Below are 19,716 nucleotides of genomic sequence, written 5' to 3'. Positions count from 1 at the left end.
AGTACAGGATGACTAGGTCACTGAAGCGTAAGAGAGTTGGAGCACCACGCATCCCAACTTTTGAGTACGTACATCCTCATACCAAGTGGACTCATGTGTTCGAGTGTTCCACAAATTCCACGTGGAGAGGTTTGCCCCGGGCAAAAAGAGGCTTTACATGGTGTTGTTGGATGAGAACGTAATACATATATGCTCCTTTAGTTTCAGCTACACTGAATAATATTTATACTGACCTTGAAGTATCACATCTATTTATTTTTTGTAACAGGCTAAAAAAATGGCTGCAGTCATATATGATCGTGAAGTGGATCGACTCGAGCTTTTCTTGTAGAGGGTCGAGTATAGGGGGCAGATGTCCCCCGAACCAACTATGACATCCCAGGAGTACAAGTGGGCAGATAATCACATTGTGTGTCGTTTTACCTCAGTGACAACAGTTAATGAGGTCATAAACATGGACGAGAAGTAGATCCCATTATTCCCACCTTTTATGTGTTTTAACAAAGTTTGGGAGTTCTGTTCTGTTAATGATACATACGTTGGAAAGTTCTCCTATTTTCTTTTGTATAGGCTGTTCTTTTCTAACCAAATATTTATTAATTTATTTCTATTTAAATGTTAGATGTTATTGGTATGATTTTCATGGTTAGTTTAATAGAACAAACCGACGGTGACTATAATCGAAAGATCCCAACTATACGTATGGTTCTACTGGATGGCACATATGTATATATAGATCATGGATTTTAATTTTTAGTGTTTCAAATAATTCAAAAAAATAATTTAAATTTCTTATGCTTTCTTGTAATCTTAATTGAATTTTTAGCTATAATGTTGTGAAGATAACCGTGTTCGACAAGTTAGTGATGGATAATCTAATGAAATAGAAAAGGCTATTAGATGATCGTGCTATTGTTGTGCTGACAATGTTACGTGAAAATAGTCTCGGTAAGTATGCAACTAAACTTAGTCCTATATAAATGACATGTCATCTTGGTTATGTATTATTTGGTTAGTATTTATTATGGTGCTCTTGACTATGAAAAACTAATGCCACAGGCATTATTCTTTAAATTGGAATAGAAAGTCGACTTGAAACTATGGAATTTAGTAGGATTTATTTTGAGCCGAAGATCGCAGCTGCGTATGAAACCAGGAGAAGGTAATTATAAATTTTATTATTGAAGTTGTATTATTGTTTCATTTATATTGTCTACTAATTACTTGTAGTTAATTGTTTCTATAGGATAAATAATGCAGACCCAGAGATCAATTCACCTGATCGCTGAAGGTTAGGCTGCCGCTGTTGCTGTGTAACACATCAAAAGAAATAGGTGAAAGGCTTGGAAGAGGGCCAAGGCCCAACCATATCATCCCCTTTCCCTGGCCCAAGTCGCCCTCCCCCTCTATCCTCTGCAGAGAGCGTTCCTCTCCCTGGTAGCTTCTGTTTTTCTCCTGCCCGACCTCCCTCTTCCCTAGCACGCCCCTTCCTCTTCCCTGCACTCCTCCCTCTCTATACCCTCCTTCCAATCAGCAAGAACCAAGGGAAAGGAGGAAAAGTGGAGAGGATCGAGTAGAGCTACATCTTGGGCGCAGATCGACCTTTTTCCTAACTGTTTCTTGTTTCCCTAGATCGGGGACGGCCAAGGTGAGATGTCTACCTTTGTATCTTCTAATTGAGGTGTTTTAGATGGTTATTGGTCTTGGAATCTTGTGGTTTTGTGGGAGGAATCACCCTTGGAATTCAATCTAGGATTATGCTTCCTGACAGTTTGAGCATTGTATCTGTTCTTGTAGTTTGTGAAACCTAAATTTATTTTTCTCCGAAAGTGGATAATAGGAAAGTTGTAGAGTACCTTGATATCTTTTAGCTCATTAAATTTCATGATTTTACCGTGAATGGTTTGAGAGATAAGACTTTTCTAAGTTAGCTGTCATGTTCTGACAAAGTTTTGGACAGAACTGGATCTAGCAGGATTTTGACAACCTTAGAGGCTTTATATGACATTAGAAATCATAAGAGACTTGTAGTACTTTTCATTATCTTTACGGACTGGTAAATATCATGTCTTTTGGATAAGAGGAACTCTAGATATGGATTTTAAAATTTAGATGTACTGTTTTCTCTCCAAAATGTTTCAATTAAGTTTTGCTCATGCATTAGGCCATCTTGCTGACCCTATATGCAAATGTGAGTAACATGAAAGTTGTAAATTATGAAGTGGTTTGCTATCTGGTGAAATTTGATAGATGTTGGGCATAAGGGTATGAAGATATAAAAATGTAAAGCCTGTTGTCTCTATTCTCGAGCAGATTCTGAAGTCTATTTTCAACTCTGGATTAAACCGTCTTAAAGGCATGATGAAAATATTGCGCCTATATGAAAGTTGTAGGTATTGGTCTATAGATTCTGAAAGTGTATTATGTTGCTATCATAACCTTAAAGGGTTAAAAGATATAATAAACTGAAGTAGCATTACTGCATTTGACTTGGCGCTTTGTTGGTTGTTTTGCTTGTATGTCGGGTTGTGGAGTAGGAGTACTGTACCTACTATTTGTATTTGTTAAAATGAGTTCTCTATGATATTATACTACTTAAGCAGGCGGTAGTGCTTCGGATCACATATAAAGCGATCATCACTTCTTTGGAGGCAAGTGAGTATAGCGATGGTTTGCTATCATTCTGGCTTTGTTATTTTCATCACCTTTAGTATAATGTCTATAATAATGTCATAGCATTAATAACCAAATCTTGTGATCTTGTTTATTCAATATTATTTAATTGAGGATTTCATGTGGATTACACCACTAAGGATCACCCATGGCTACGGCCATCCCCGGTGGAGAGACATATCGTTGATCGGAGATGAGGACCATGGGCGTGACAATAGATTGATCCGTGACTATGAGGAGGGGATGGGGTGGTGATTTTTTGAGGGAATTGCTAGGAGGTGATTTGGTTGGTGGCAAAACAAGCCACGACAACTAAGGGTAGATCAATGGGCGCTACGGGTTAGTGGTTTTGAGTTAAGCCAAGGGATTTGAGCCAAGCCATGGAGAGCATGAGCCACGGAATGACCCATTGGTTGCGTCGGGTGGGTGCGGATGCAGTTGGGTTTGTTGTTTAGGACCGGCTATAGAATATGTTATTTTGTAGCCAGCTATATGGAGAAATAGTTCTAATTCTATTATTCTATATGATATGATCCCGCTAGGGTTTGTTCCTGATCTTTCGATGAGAGGTGTGGGATAACTCGATTGATGGGTGGAGACGACGTTCACTGGCCTGGCTACAGCTTTCCATGCTACGCCTTAGCAACCGATACACCACCTCCAATGGCTGCTGCGATCTTGTGGAGTGCGTCACCCGACCACTAGGGCACTCGTCCTGCAAGCAATCAAAGAACTAGCAAGAACAAGTATAGCAAGTACTGAATTACTAGATGTAGATGAAAGTTTCAAACTCAATCTCAATTAAGGTGGGGTTCCAAAGACAAGAAGACGGCAGCTGATCCAGCACGCACGCTTACAAGCAAGTAGCGAGAGCTAAATTTGATCTAAACAAAACCCAACTAATCTTGGTGGTGGCTAAGGAGTATATGAAGGTAGAAGGATGACCACTAGGGTGTTGGGGTCGTTCTCCAACCCTAGGATGAGTCCCTAATGGACCCAACTTGATACACGGCCCATTGGACCAAACTAAGGTGACGCAACACCTTTGGACAGACAAGCTCTTAGTTGTAATTCAGTCATTGTGGCCGCCTCGAAACAGATATGGACTTGATTCTAGATCCATATGAAAATAGACTTCATAAGGATTCCATGAAGTACTTGAACACCCCAATCCGAGTCCATATGCGACCGTGGTGACCATCACAAGTTGGAGCTGTCCTAGAGTCCGAATTCAGTCTCCGTGAATCCTTGTCCCTTTCGGTCCTCTCCCTGGTTCCTAAGCAAAACAAGAGTGCACGTGTCTCCATGGTCTAAATATGATGGATAGGAACTCAAGAGTGAACTTACTTGATGATTAATTTGACGAGCATGGGCGCGAGTAATAGGACTAGAAACTGATACTCGTGTCGGCGTGGATGTATCGTTGGTGTTGATGTCCTCATCACTATATTAATATATGTGGTTAGCCCACAATCCTGAAGATACAGTTGAAGTGTCATCGGTGGTTTATGTTAATTTTATTAGAGCACATCAAGTGCATTGCATCATTTATTGATATTGGAAGTTTTGTCATTGACCTATGGTCACGACCGTACTGGTACAACATCATGGGATGTAGCTCCACATCTTGTTTGGTGTGTAAGGAGACATTTTGCATTGCATTCATATGCATTCACGAAGTATATTGAAGTGGTATGTCCATGTTGTTATGAAGCTCTACCATATGGCAATGTTCTAAATTGGAAGGCAGTCATTTTTATACTAATATGGTATCATGTTTGTTCTATAAGTGGAACTCTAGTTTAAATCATTGATTAATTTAACTTGTGGTTTAAATAGTTTGTTAAAACAAATTTGCTTGTTGTTGGTATAAATTAATGCACACAGATAAATCTACAAGCGCATGGATACCGCTGTAGCTTTTAGTCAAAAGTATTCCAAGTATCATAACCATAGGGAAACGTGCAAAACTAACTATGATCTAACTTAACTAAGGGTAGCAATAAGGTTAGGATAAATAGGAGCGCATAGAGGATTACTAAGGTTCTCTAGTTCTGACTTTGGTAAGTTGTCTTCTACTATTCAACTTGGGACATTACTAGGGAAAGACATCAGCAGACGATGCTTTCCTTCGTAACCGGCTCCTAGGCCTACAAACACGAGGTGGACTACAGAGGACTCAACGAATGTGTCACACTTGCGTTCTAACGCTACTTCGCGATCTACTACCGATCCAGAATATAGGGTGCATCCATGATTAATACTTTACTCCCCCTAGGAAAAGAATAAAGCACTCAAAAGAGTTGTGATCCTGATGAATAATATAAACAAGATGCTTACTTGAATTAGAAGTTGATTACTAGAGAAATCATAGAAGCAAGCTCAAGTAGAACTTGGATCCGCCAAGGTTTAAGCCGTAGAGAGAGCACCAACAAGACAACACCTCCTCCAAACTTTCCCTCACTCTCTATCTTATTATTTCTATTTATAGGACTAGATCTTATGTAGGACTAATCTTCTCTTGATAGCTGGCTCTGATCCTAATAAGGAGGATATGAATTAGGGTTTCAGAATGGCTCTTCAGAGGGGAGTATAGGGCTGTGTATATAGGGGGTAGCGTCAATTCTAGACCCTCGGATTAAATTGACTTGAATAAATGGTGTAGATGTGATCTTTAAGGTGGTGGAAAATCGACGTTCGAAGGAGAGGCTGCCAAGTGGGGACCGAAGATCGGTTGGCCTGCAGGTGGGGTCGGCTGAGCCAGGTTTTGGTGGAGTGCCCTTTGGAGTCCTCTAGATCCTTCTGGTGCTATTTACACCGTGGATAATCACGATTTACTTTGGCAAATAGGTCCACCTTGACGGTTTTATAGATAAACCCTGCTGAAAACACAGATTCACCAAAACTCATGGAATTTATTAGTTTAAACCCCTAAACCTATGTTTGGTGATGGAATTAAGTATATATGCAGGTTACGTTGATGGTTTATAATTAGTGTTAGTGACCGTCAATAAGCTCCCCCAAGCTTACCCTTTGTCAATGCTTGAGCAAAGTTAAACTTGAACAATAGATCAAGAGTTGCTACAATGCTTTCACACCTCAAAAGTACACTTGCGTTCAAACAAGAATTCTCCTTCGGATTAGAATAAACTGATCTGACTTTCAAACTTACCCATATTACGTTCAACCAAGGGGCTTCTTAGCCTTTACTTCGGTCTTGAACAATTAAAAGATAGAACGATCAAGTCAAGCACTATGTCTCAAGTTCTTTGTTCTACCATTGTTCTAGAATTTTTATAAGTTTTCAAAATAAAACTCAGAGATTCCTTTTAATGACACTCTCAACTCTCTTAATATATATGGTATTTATGGATCCTCACCAAGGCAATAAAGATGTCATGCCTTTTTTTTCCTACCACTAAGGCTTTATGTGGAGTTCATAGGTAGGGAGAAATCTAGAGCATACTTGCAATGCATATATTGTAAAGTCAAACAACAGATCTAAAGAGAGCTGAGTCATACAATCAAATCAAGATGTGCATATGTGTGGATGTATGGTGGATATATATGATGGCTAACCTAATTCTACTTTGCTCTTTGAAAACTTATCTCTCTTTTAAAACTTGGAAACATTTTTGCGAGAGAACATGGGCTATCTTATTCATCTCTTTTTTTCAGGCGGGCATCTGAGTACCCATTATTTTAGATATGTCGGACACATGTCCATTTTTTCTCAACTCCTTTTTTTCTCTTTTTTATATGAATAATTTTTGCATAGCCCATGCCTCTTTTCTGCAACAAATTTTTTTGAGAGATAGCAACAAGAACTTGGAGTATTTATTTGGTGGATGAGAAACCTATCAAACATGTTTTTGTGTTCTCTCCTAGTGTAGGAGTAAAACATTTTTTGGTGAATCTAGATGGAAGGCAAGTTTTTGAGTACTCCTAGTGTCGGAGCAGCAGGTGTATATATGGGTGGTGTGTACTCGATCTTGATTTTAAGAGCATGACAAACCTCTCATAAGGGTCAACAAAGCTTGATAAACTTTAATGCAAAAGCAAGCATCATATATGTGAAAGTTTTCCTAGCCTAAATAACATGTATGGCTCTGGTGGAAATTCAAGCTTTGTCATATAGGAACTCATCATGTAACATTTTTGTGTTTTTTAAAAAGTAAATCTTTAGAACTTTAATGTCACTTAGAACAAGATAAACAGGAGCTCAGACCTTCTCATATTATATCCGTCAATTATCTAGACTTAGATTAGGCATATGCTACCCACGAGTTTCAAGTTCAGAGTAAATCCTTATATCAAAACAGTCGTATTCAAAACTCGGAGAGAATTTAAGGCTGAAAACTAGGTACTTGAAAGGAATTACAACAGAGCAACTATTTATCATTTTCTATTTAAGAGATTATTTAGAGTCCTCTTTATTTGTTTCAGCTCTTAAAAACAAATTAAAGCAAACTAGACATATCTTTTTATTTTGTTTTCAATTTTACTAGATCCACATTATTACTATAAATGACTAATGCAAAGATAAATTTTTATTTTATTTTATTTTTCATTTATCATCATTTTTTACTTTTTAAAAGAAATTAAAACTAGAACAAAAGAGGAAAGAATACTTACCTGGATACACGAGTGTGCATCTCCCCCAAGCTAGCTCTTTCGATGAGGGTTCGGTGTTGTAAGTCCTTCGAACTAGACTTCTCCTCATGAAGTTTATTAATCGAGTACCTCGGTTTGCTCTAAAGATGAGGGTTCATGTGATGATGCCTCTAATGGTGATGTCACCTTCTGTCAAACCCGTCTTGATTTCAAGTTTAGATTTTGGTTTGACAGGTTCAGAACACTTGTAGAAATTTAGAGAATCAATTGATTCCCCCATACTTTGCTTGAAGTCTGTCCTGATCATAAAGACAAGGTAGAGATCAAGTGCATGGGTTCTATTGGTGGGAAAATACCAACATAACTAAAACTTTATTTATTCTTCTCTAACCTCAGGCACATTGAATATGATAGAGTTGATGTTATGTGCTTTGTTCATTTATATCATGGGTGATAAGATCAAAAGATTGAGCATGAATGTAGCATTTAAGTATATTTGGCTAAAATGGTTGAGTTTCTTAACCTATGGAAGGATTATCTATCTGTGCATAATGTATCAACTTTTACATGTGTAGGGGACCGTGACGCCTAAGAGGGGGGGGGTGAATTAGGCAACTTAAAAATCTACTTCTAAACTATGGCCTCTTTTTCTAACCCTAGCAAAATCTATGCAATAGATAAACTATCTAAATGTGCAACTATGGTTTTGCTAGTGTGTTGCTATGTCTACCGCAAAAGGAGTAATACAATCAATGTAAATGCAGAAGCTAAAGAGCAAGGTAGAGATATGCAAACTCTCGTTGACAACTTTGGTATTTTTACCGAGGTATCGAGAAGCACCTCTAGTCCTCGTTGGAGCCCCTCGCAAGGAATCCCTCGCAAGGGCCAAGCTCCCGGTCGGATAACTCCGTGGATAGCCTTGGGCCTTCCCCACGCGCAAGTGGGTCTCTAACATGCCTTCCAGCAAGCCTCTCCTGGATGCTCCCCGCCGTCTTCACTATCAAGCTTCCGGCCGAAATGCCGCGGGCCTTGTTCTCTTCGGTACACGGTGGCGGACACACCACAAATACGGTTGGTATGATCTCGCAAGACTACAAGTCCCTCCAATGTACAACAATGGTGCGCACAAGCACCGAGTGGTAAGAGGTATGCAAACCTCACTAAACGCTAGGCCTAAATCTAGAGCAAGCACATAAGCGGTGGTCTAATCAACCTAAGCACCTCACAAAGCACCTATGCTAATCACCTAATGAATCACTAAGTACTATGCAAGTGGAGATCACTAGAATGGTATATCAACACCCTTGATATGTTTCCTTTGCTCCAGACACTTCAAATGGCCGGTTGGGGGGTTCTATTTATAAGTCCCACTGAGAGAGTAGCCGTTGGGGATGAAATCCTGCTTTTCTGCTACTGACCGGACGATGATCATGTCCTGACCGGATGCATCCGGTTGTCCCGACCGTTGGAGCCGCAATCAATTGATCGAACGCTGCCAGCGTCCGGTCACATGCCACCGGACGCGTCCGGTCGCAATTTTGCTGCTCTGAAACCTTTCTGTACTCGATCGAACATTGCAGTCCTGCATTCGGTCGCTGTAGCTGATGCCTTCTATTGTCGAGCCTCTTGATCGGAGCATCCGGTCGCTATATGCCAGCATCCAGTCTAGCGTCCAGTCACCTCTAGGAGCTTGTTTCTTCGCGATCTTGCGTTCAGCTTGGTTTCTATCTTCGTGCTTAGACTTTGCTTGATATCTGGGTCTTTTCTTGTGCTTCTAAGGTCTTGCTTATGGTGTTGATCATCAGATCCTCACGTCGCCTTCGTCCAACTCATGTCTTGCACCCTATTGAATTATAAAACAATCACTTGCAAATTTATTAGTCCAATTTGGTAGTGTTGGTCATCAAACACCAAAATCCAAAGTAAATGGGCCTAGGGTCCATTTTTCTTACAATCTCCCCCTTTTTGGTGATTGATGACAACACGAACAAAGCAAGCAAATAATAAAAATTTGCAATTTAAAAGCTATCTACTTGCTAGGATGCAATGCAAGGGACAAGGTTATATGATGCTAAAGGATACTACTTGTAAGACTAAAAGATACTACATAAAAACTTATCTTACCCTTGCAAATGTCCCCATGTGGCGTTATGGATTTAAACCTTGCTTCCTACAAATTCTCCCCATTACATAGGCAATCCATAATCCACTATCCTCCCTTTCTCGGACCATTACCATTTGTAGACACCACTTATAGACCATTACCACTTGTAAATTATTATGATCTAGCTTTTAGTCCTACAAATTAATGCTTGCTTTTGGTCCTCTAAATTCTCCCCCTTTGGAATCAAACACCGAAAAAGAAGATATTAGGCACAAGGGAGGGTCAAACTTTGTGATCCTTTGTATGAAGAGTGGAATAGGTCACAAAATTTGACTCTCATATTATATAGACTAAGCTCCCCCTAAATATATGCATACATATGGTAGAAGGCAAAGCATATGCATAGTTGGCAAAATATTGCTTAAGGGAATTTAATCTATATATTGCATGGAGAAAGCATATAAATATCAAAATGAAATCAACATGATGATATTGGTTTAGAAATACCACATGTGGAAACCAATTTAATTTCTACCACTTGCAATAGGTGGTGGATATTTAAAGTATGATGCTTAACTTCGGGGACTCCATTTTCCTTACAATGAGACTACTACACACATGATAAGCTTGAAAAGATGTTAGTCTCAAAGCATCCAACTTGTAGAGTAACCTTCCCCTAAATTTGTGCACATAAGTATGGAATACTTGTAGGAAACATGCACATTGATTTTAGAATAAAAATACCACTTGAAAGATGACATCACATGAGTGTGAAAGTTATTTTCGAAGACGATATTCAGGAGAAATTATCTACAATTTAGACTTTGGCACATATTAGATGAACAATCGAAAGACAAGCTATGTGACATGCTCCTAAATACTTTTAAACCATGTAGATTTGCGCCAAGGGTTAAGAATGAAACCGAGCAAGCCTACCATAAGATATACCTAGTGTATGTATGACAAAAGATATAAGCATACAAATGTAAATCTAGGCATGAAATGTAATTAGATGCTTAAAGATATCACTTGTAGGAAATTAAATCTAATACTACTTGAAGAAAATTAAATCTAGTTACCTAACATGGGAAAGGGAATTTGGGTCCATAGTATTCACTAACCCACTTGGCAATGATTTTGTCCATCATGATGCACCCCATGACATGCATCCATACTTTGCCAAGTCTCCAAATTTCCCGACATCCATCGGACTTCTCACTTTCCTTTCAGGATCCAAACCTTCTTGGTGCTCTTCATGTTGGAGATGATTTCCTTTGGCACCCAAAAGCGTTTGACCCCATTGTTGGCTTGCTTGTTCATCTTGATGGCCACCACCTTGTCATTTTTCTTCTTCTTTAACAAGTATGGTGTGGAGGCCTTCTTGTCCACCTTGTTGGTGTAGGTGTTGGAGAGCTTGCTTGTTTGCTTCTTCTCTTTCTTCTTTGCTCCTCCCCCATTCTTCACCTTGCACTCATAGGACTTGTGACCTTCCTTGTGGCATACGTAGCAAACCATGGTTTGTCCTTCATCAAGCTTCTTCACTCTCTTGACGGTGTTGATGAAGTTGGGCTTGCTTCGCCTTGCCTTTCACTTGAGTCAAGTCCTTGGTGAGGCGAGCTACTTCTTGCTTGAGTTGCTCATTTTCCTTTGCAACATCTTGTGTGAATGTATGTACAACAACTTTCTCAACATAAACTTGGTTGCACAAAGATGAGTCTAAACATAAATCATTACAAGAAGTAGAGACATTCTTTTTAGACATGTTAAATATAGAACTTTTCTTTTATAGATGCCTTGGTGGGGGTTGTATTAACGGTTTCAAGATTAGCAACTTTATTAGTTAGCTCATCATAATGTTTGCACATGGTTTTCATTTTAGCAAGCAAACTTTTAGCATCTTGTGAGCTAGCTAAGTTTTGTTTTATTTTTTTATTTTTCTTTATAAGTTGCTCATCATTGATTGTGCGTGCATTTGTTGTTGCACTAGCCTCAAGCTGCTCAATTTTAGTAGATAGTTCAACATTGAGATTAGTAAAGTTCTCATATTGTTCAAGCAAAGTTTTGTATGTTTCTTGTGAACTACCTAGCTTTTGTTTTAATTTTTTGAGCTTCTTTTGTTGACTAGTACAAACTTAGCATAATTAAGATTTTGTTGCACAATTTTATCATAAGAAGGTATTTCATCATCACTATCACTCTCACAAGAGGATGAGCTTTCGTTACCTTGTGTCATAAGGCACATACGAGAAGAGCTTGATGATGAGTACTTGCACCTCTTGTGATGGTGTTCTTCTTCACTTGAAGAATCATCCCATGACCTTATTGATATAAGGGGTTAGTTCTTGCATGCTTTCTTCTTTATCTTGGGTGTGGGCTTGATTGGATAAACTTCCACAAAGTGCCCCAACTCGCCGCATCCAAAGTATCCTCTCTTTTTTTGCTCGTTTCTTTGATTGGTGAAAATGAGATCTTGGATTTGGATGGGCACACCCTTGACATTGAGCCTTTGGATCATCTTCTCCACCTTGTTGATTAGTTTGTTTGATCCTTCATCAAGTTCGGAGGAGGAGGAGGAAGATTGATCATCTTCACTTGAATCTTCATCATCATCATCATCGTCCTCATCTTCTTCTTCATCTTCACTTGAGGAGCTTGAGCTTGAGCTTGTCTCATCTTGCTTGCCCTTCATTTTCTTTTTCTCGCTATATGCGAGAGCTTTGCCTTTGCTTGATGAAGAGGCTTCTTCTTGACCCATCTTACGTGGCATTTCAAATGCTACTATCTTGCCAATGACTATGCCCGGGACCATGGTGCTTAAGTCCTCCATGTTGTGAAGGATGGTGATGATGCTTGCATATTTCTTTTGTGGTAGCACGGAGATGATCTTCCTCACGATGTCCACATCATCTAGCTTTGTTAATCCTATTAAATGGAGCTCATTGACAATTAGATTCAAACGAGAGTTGTCGGTGCAGAAAGTGACCAACTAGTGAATATTTGTAGTTTTGTTGTACGTTGTGATAGGAGGTGGCCTAGCACTCAATGACACAGGGTTTATACTAGTTTAGGCAACATGCCCTACGTCTAGTTTGGGTCGGTCAGTGACTTTATTCCTAAGCCCAGGTGCTCGAAGTTTGTAGTGGGGTTACAAACGAGAAGGAGAAAGAAGGGTTGTACAAGAGGTTCGGTCAGAAGGGCCGAGAGCGATAGGAGCTACGCTATGAGTTAAGTGTTCAAGCATGTGCTTGAGGTCCAAACCCAATGGTTCTGTGGTTGTGAACTAGTGAACTTGATCGGTGCTTGTTAACTTAAAGAAGGGCTCTCCTTTGTTGGGGGAGCGCATCCCCTTTTATAGATAAAGGGGATGGCTTTATAAGTGAGAGGGTGAGGGTATGTATGCTACTGAGCTTTGTTGCCCATGCCGGTGGGTACAAGATAATGGTAGGCGTCTACAACACTGTTGATGTCACTGTAGAATGTCAGATGCATGTGAGAGGTCGAGTTGCTTTCTTTAGGAATGGTAGATGTCGGTACCTGCAAATATTGTTTGATGCCTAGAGGCATGTGAGGAGTTTCACCACGTTGACCTGGTATGGTAAATCCTGGCACCCACAACACTATTGATGCCTAGAGGCATGTGGGGGGGCCTTATCGTATGGGAGTTTAGCGACGCCCATAATACTGTAGAGGGAGATGTCGATGCCTATAATTCTATTTGTGTTAGGGTGGTTGTAGAGTACTGTTCCTATAGGCATACAGGGTATGGTCCCTGGTATCGTGGTTTGACTTGCACGCCCTAGCTTGCTTTCTCCGTTCGTCCTCTGGTCCTTTCCGAGCAGGCATCCCTGGTCGGATGGCCCCAGTTGGCTTTAGTCGCGCCAGTGGAGAAGAGTGGCGAGCAGGGTTCCTTGCGAACCCCGGTCAGAGACGTGGGGTCGGAGTCAGAAGTAGTGCTTGGGCTAGGCCTTTCAATCGGAGAGGCCATCTGAAGGCGGCCGGAGTCTGAAGCGAGCGCTCTGGTCGAAGAGGTGGGCCAAAGTAGTCGTCAAGCGGGTGCTGTTCCTCTTCGGCCAGACCTTTTGGTCGATGATTGGACCGCCCTTTTGGCGTGTCATTTTAGACTCTTGGGCCGGCCCATGAGCTACGTGCTGTCGGCTCAGGCCGAGTCCTAGGCGTGGAAGCTGATCCCCGGGGGACCCCGGGTTTATGAACCCGACAGGAGCCCCCGAGCCTCCAAGCGGTTTGGGCAGAACCATCTAGGGGGAGGTTTTCTGTTTCGTCGGTGGGTGCGCGCGAGCGCACCCGCGGATGTAGCCCTCGAGCCCCCAAGCGGTTCGGGCAGAACCGTCTAGGGGATGTTCATTTAGCGGGCGTGTGTGCATGTTTTTTAGTTTGAGATAGAGTTTGTTTTAACCAAGACGTCATTGTGCAGCCGAGGCGTTTTAGTCGTTTTTAAGAGATTGGGTGAGAGGGAGCTCATGGATCCTGGGGTCGGTGCGTGCCGTGGGATCGGGCGAGGTAGTTAGTTTGGACGAGACAGAGCTCACTAATCCTAGCATCGGTGCGCGCCATGGGATCGAGCGAGTTAGTTAGTTTGGATGAGACAGAGCTCACTGATCTTGGCATCGGTGCGCGTCGTGGGATCGGGTGAGGTAGTTAGTTTGGAAGAGACATAGCTCACTGATCCTGGCGTCGATCCGCGCCATGGGATCAGGTGAGTCAGAGTCGTGGGGTGAGATTGGGGTCGCGGACCCAGGTGCTTTGGAGCGTAGTTGGATGGGGCGAGATCGGGGTCGTAGACCCGGGTGTTTTGGAGCATAGTCAGAAGCGTAGCCGGATGGGGTGAGATCGGGGTCACAGACCCGGGTGTTTTGGAGCGCAGTCAGAAGCGTAGCCAGATGGGGCAAGATCGGGGTCGCAGACCCAGGCTTTTTGTGTCTTGCAGCCCCCAAGCCCTAGTTGGGCCTTAGTAGGGGTCGGTGTGAGTTGTGTGCGTTACCCCATCCTCGGTTCCTCACAACCAGATGGGCTAAGTTTTGTTGCTTATCCCGATCGCTCAGGCTCGAGTGACGCGCTCGGTGAGTTCGCTAATGGGTGTGATCGAGTGGAATCTGGGTCCATCGTTTGTGACGGGGTCAGCATAGTCCTATTGTGACATTCCACTACTCCTTTACCTACAACCTGACAGATGCCTGGGTCGTTCTGGAGACCGACCCGGGTGGCCTAACGGCCTCCCTTTGATGGAGATTCTGTGGACTTGGTGAGAGGTTTAGGATCGAACAAGAAGGTTGAGATGACCTGGTCTGCTAGACTTGGCGAGGGCCGCACGGGGCTCATCTATGTTTTCTCCCCTAGCTCTATTGGTTTCTCATGTCAAATAAGGCAGCCGCTGCTTCGTGACGCAACACGGAGCATCGTGATGCATTTCGCTGCACGTGCGATGCTTAGTTCCTGAGCCTCCGGGTGGTTCAGGGCTTGAATCGTCCGGGAGGCATGGGCGTATGGAATGAATGCACGTATGGATGTATGAAATGATTATAAGGAAATAGAGGGGGTTGGTAGTGCTCACCTTGATGACTTGAGTGACGGGGTTCGGAGAGCTTCAGTCGGAAATGTCCGACCGAAACCCACGCTCGTCGTTCGTGACTGGAGTCGGCATGACCTACAAGTAGTTTTTAGTAAAAAATGTAATAGTTGAGTTCGTGGGTGAGCCCCTGTGTGAACAGTTTTTGTATCAATGAACACATCAGTTCTATTCTCTATGATGGAATCACTATCCGTTCCTTGTTTTATCATGGCGTAGCTATTGTTTTTGTCATTTCTTTTTTGCACCTGCCTGTTAGTTTCATAGACTGCAGCTTTTTTAAGAACCTGGGCATGGCCTGTGGGGCTCGGCTGCTCATAACCGTAGGTTGTGGCGGGGTGCGTTCGGTTAGGACTGAGAACAAAGTTACATAGGACAGTCAATGAAAAAGGAATGTGCTTCCATTCGGGGACAAATTTGTTTACCACGTGACAATAAAAACAGAGGTAATATTCGGTATTATACCCTATGTAGCTTCCGAGCGACCTAGGCTGAAATTGTTCGGGTCGGAGTGTGAAAGGATCAAGATACCCAAGAGGGGGGTGAATTGGGCTAATTCTAAATTTCTTTGCAATAATTAAACTCTACGGTTAGCCCAATTAACCCCTTGTGCCTAGAAAGTGTTTCTATTGATCTAACGCACAAAAAATTAGCACCCTAAGTTCCAATCCTACTCTAGCATGACAATTCTAGGAATGTAAATGACAAGAATTGAATTACAACAACAACAACAACAACAAAGCCTTTAAGTTCCAAACAAGTTGGGGTAGGCTAGAGTTGAAACCCAGCAGAAACAATCAAGGTTCAAGCACGTGAATAGCTGTCTTCCAAGCACTCCTATCTAAGGCTAATTCTTTGGGTATATTCCATCCTTTCAAGTCTCCATTTATTGCCTCTACCCAAGTCAACTTTGGTCTTCCTCTACCTCTCTTCACAGTTACTATCCTGGCTTATGATTCCACTACGCACCGGTGCCTCTGGAGGTCTTCCGTTGGACATGTCTAAACCATCTCAACCGGTGTTGGACAAGCTTTCTTCAATTGGTGCTACCCCTAATCTATCACGTATATCATCATTCTGAACTCGATCCCTTCTTGTATGACCGCAAATCCAACGCAACATACGCATTTCCGTGACACTTATCTATTGAACATATCGTCTTTTCGTAGACCAATATTCTGCACCATACAACATAGCAGGTCTAATCGCCGTCCTATAAAACTTGCCTTTTAGCTTCTGTGGTACCCTTTTGTCACATAGGACACTAGATGCTTGCCGCCACTTCATCCACCCTGTTTTGATTCTATGGCTAACATCTTCACCAATATCCCCGTCTCTCTGTAGCATTGATCCTAAATATTGAAAGGTATCCTTCCTAGGCACTACTTGACCTTCCAAACTAATATCTTCCTCCTCCCAAATAGTAGTGCCGAAGTCACATCTCATATACTCATTTTTAGTTCTACTGAGTCTAAAACCTTTGGACTCCAAAGTCTCCCGCCATAACTCCAGTTTCTGATTCACTCCTATTTGGCTTTCATCAACTAGCACTACATCGTCTGTGAAAAGCATACACCAAGGGATGTCCCCTTGTATGTCCCTTGTAACCTCATCCATCACTAAGGCAAACAAATAAGGGCACAAAGCTGACCCTTGATGTAGTCCTATCCTAATCGGGAAGTCATCCGTGTCTCCATCACTTGTTTGAACTCTAGTCACAACATTGTTGTACATGTCCTTAATGAGCCCGACATACTTTGTTGGAACTTTATGTTTGTCCAAAGCCCACCACATAACATTCCTTGGTATTTTATCATAAGCCTTCTACAAGTCAATAAAAACCATGTGTAGGTCCTTCTTCTCCCTATACCACTCCATAACTTGTCTTATTAAGAAAATGGCTTCCATGGTTGACCTTCCGGGCATGAAATCAAATTGGTTCATAGAGACCCGCGTTATTGCTCTCAAGCGATGCTCGATAACTCTCCCATAGCTTCATAGTATGGCTCATCAACTTAATTCCCCTATAATTAGTACAACTTTGAATATCCTCTTTATTCTTGTAGATCGGTACCAATATACTTCTTCTCCACTCATCAGGCATCTTGTTCGATCGAAAAATATGGTTGAACAGCTTGGTTAGCCATATTATAGCTATGTCCCCGAGGCATCTCCACACCTCAATTGGGATACCATCTGGTCCCATCGCCTTACCTCCTTTCATCCTTTTCAACGCTTCTCTGACCTCAGATTCTTGGATTCTCCACAAAAAGTGCCTATTGGTGTCATCAAAAGAGTCATCGCTCAAAGTAAATGCTCAAAGTAAAGAGAGAAGGAGGAATGCGGCGATGTTTTGCCAAGGTATCAGAGAGTTGCCACTCCCCACTAGTCCTCATTGGAGCACCCACGCAAGGGTGTAGCTCCCCCTTGATCCGCGCAAGGATCAAGTGCTCTCTATGGGTTGATTCTTTGACACTCCATCGCAGTGAATCACCCACAACCGTTCACAACTTGAGTTGGGTCATCCACAAGCTCTCTAGATGATCACCAAGCTCCCAATCACCACCAAGCCATTTAGGTGATGGTGATCACCAAGAGTAACAAGCACGGACTCTCACTTGACCACGACAAGCCTAATGAGAAGGGTGGATGCACACTTTGCTACTCTTGATCTCACTAATGAGGGCTCTCTTTGGGATTCTCAAATCTCAATCACCTCACTTGGACCTTGCTCTTCTTGGCACTCTCAAGGGTGTTTCTCAGCTGCTGGAATGAGCAAAAGTACCCCCACATGAATGGAGGTGGTATTTATAACACCGGCTGAAAAACAAACCGTTATATGCCTCTGCGGGGTGATAGGACGCTCCAGTCATGTTGACTGGACGCTCTGGTTCAGTTCACCCTGAACTTTAGTGATCAAAGTGTGATCGGACGCTGGTCAGCGTCTGGCCAGCACTGACCGGACGTGTTCGATCGTGATTTTCCCTCTCTGGAACATTACTAGAGTCGACCAGGACGCTAGCCCTCAGCTGTTCGGTCACTTCACCTCTCAGCGTCTGGTCGCACCAGACAAAATCACCTTGGTCAAATGAACTGACCAGACCCTAAGCTAGCGTCCAGTCACACCGAAGCCAGCGTTCGGTCAGTATTTGACCCTCCATTCACTTCCAACTCTCGATCATATGTTAATGAAGTTTGCTCCATTGGATCTAAGGGCTATTTAGGAGCTACCTAGTGCTAGTTTTAGCAAGTGTGCACCACACCTAACCCACTAGACTCACCTAGGTCAAGCTACCCGTCCATACCCCCCTTAATTGTATGGCCAAAGGAAAAACAAAGTCCTAAACTACTCTAAGTGTCTCTTCAATTCCAAACGACACTTAGAACTAGTCCATCCTTAACCTTGTCATCCATCCTTTGACAACCGAAAACAATTTCCATCATAGGGGCATGACCACCTTGATTGCCCATTCGATCTTCATTACCATGACCTAACTTAATTGCCTCTACAAAACACACGTTAGTCACAGTAATCACTTATTGTCATTAATCATCAAAACCCAACTAGGGGCCTAGATGCTTTCAATCTCCCCCTTTTTGGTAATTGATGACAATACTATCTCGAGTATGTGAAAGAGATAATGTTTTTAACATGCTTGGTTCATATAAGCTTTTGGCAATAAGAACAAAAGTGTTAGGCAAGCTTATATGACCCAAGCCAACATGATGTACTTAAAAGATATGAAATAAGCATGAGTACAAGTAATAAAGCTCATTTGCATCGGAGTACAATGCAGAAGCAAAAGCAAATGAGCATAGCACAAGTGATATGACATATAAATAATTCAAAGTAGAGAGCACACATGTCATATATCACGATCACGTAGATATCACTATCACATAAATATAGTTTAATGCATAAGAGGTAAACACACGACGAATGCATAATAGTGTATCACACATAAAAACTCCAAATGTAATAGATAAGCTAATAGATAAACTAAGCTTCCCCTAGATATGTCGCTCCTCCTAAGTCTAACATACTTGATCCCTCTCCTCCTTTGGCGTCAAACACCAAAACCTAGGGGTCAGTCGGTGGGGCTGCAGCGGACGAGTCGGGCGCTGGGTGTGAGGAGCAAGCTAGAACTGAGTGCCATCATCATCTGACCCTAAGCTCTAAGCTATCTGACCCTCTAGAGCCAGAAGCGATGCTGAAGCAGTCTAGGTCAGATTAGGAACTGGAGTTGTTGTAGGCTATGCTGGTATGACTGTATCAGCTGGCTTTGATGATGCTACTGAGGAAGGCAGCATCTCTATAGTCCTGGTAATAGGTGCAACTGTAGAAGGACCTGGGACATGTAAATATGGAGGAGTAGACTGCCCTGTTAACTCACTTAAGGAAGCTCCAAGGCTCCTGGACACTGTAGTCTCTAGCACTAGCAGCGAGGAAGTTTGAGCCGATGTGAAGCCTGTCTGAAGAGGTGTGAACTGCGAGGCTAGCACTGGCGAGGCAAACCACTAGGACGCCTCCTCTGTAGGTGAAGCAAACTACGCTGGTGGCTGTCCCTGACTTTGAAGCCCACTAGGTTGTAACGCTAGAGTCATAGAAGTGGTGGCAGTCTGAACAAGCTGGGGTGAAGGTTGTGGCGGTGGAGCCCCTAATAGTTGTCACAACATGCTGCATAAATCTAAGTAGCTGCTGCTGCATGAGGATCTGCTACTGATGCATGGCCTACTATTG

At 42.4% G+C, this 19,716-nt stretch overlaps 1 long non-coding RNA gene across 1 annotated transcript in view; it reads left to right on the top strand.

Annotated features, from left to right (window-relative positions):
- Nucleotides 1–1,503: 1,503 nt before the first annotated feature.
- The window catches only part of LOC136551373 (uncharacterized), a 52,629-nt gene continuing 34,416 nt past the window's right edge, over nucleotides 1,504–19,716 (top strand). The window contains exons 1-2 of the long non-coding RNA XR_010782539.1: nucleotides 1,504–1,648; nucleotides 2,604–2,655. This is a non-coding gene — a long non-coding RNA (uncharacterized lncRNA). The remainder of the gene's footprint in view (nucleotides 1,649–2,603; nucleotides 2,656–19,716) is intronic.

This window comes from Miscanthus floridulus, chromosome 4, assembly GCF_019320115.1.
Source record: "Miscanthus floridulus cultivar M001 chromosome 4, ASM1932011v1, whole genome shotgun sequence".
NCBI classification, from domain to species: domain Eukaryota; kingdom Viridiplantae; phylum Streptophyta; class Magnoliopsida; order Poales; family Poaceae; genus Miscanthus; species Miscanthus floridulus.
This window is presented reverse-complemented; position numbering and strand designations above follow the sequence as displayed.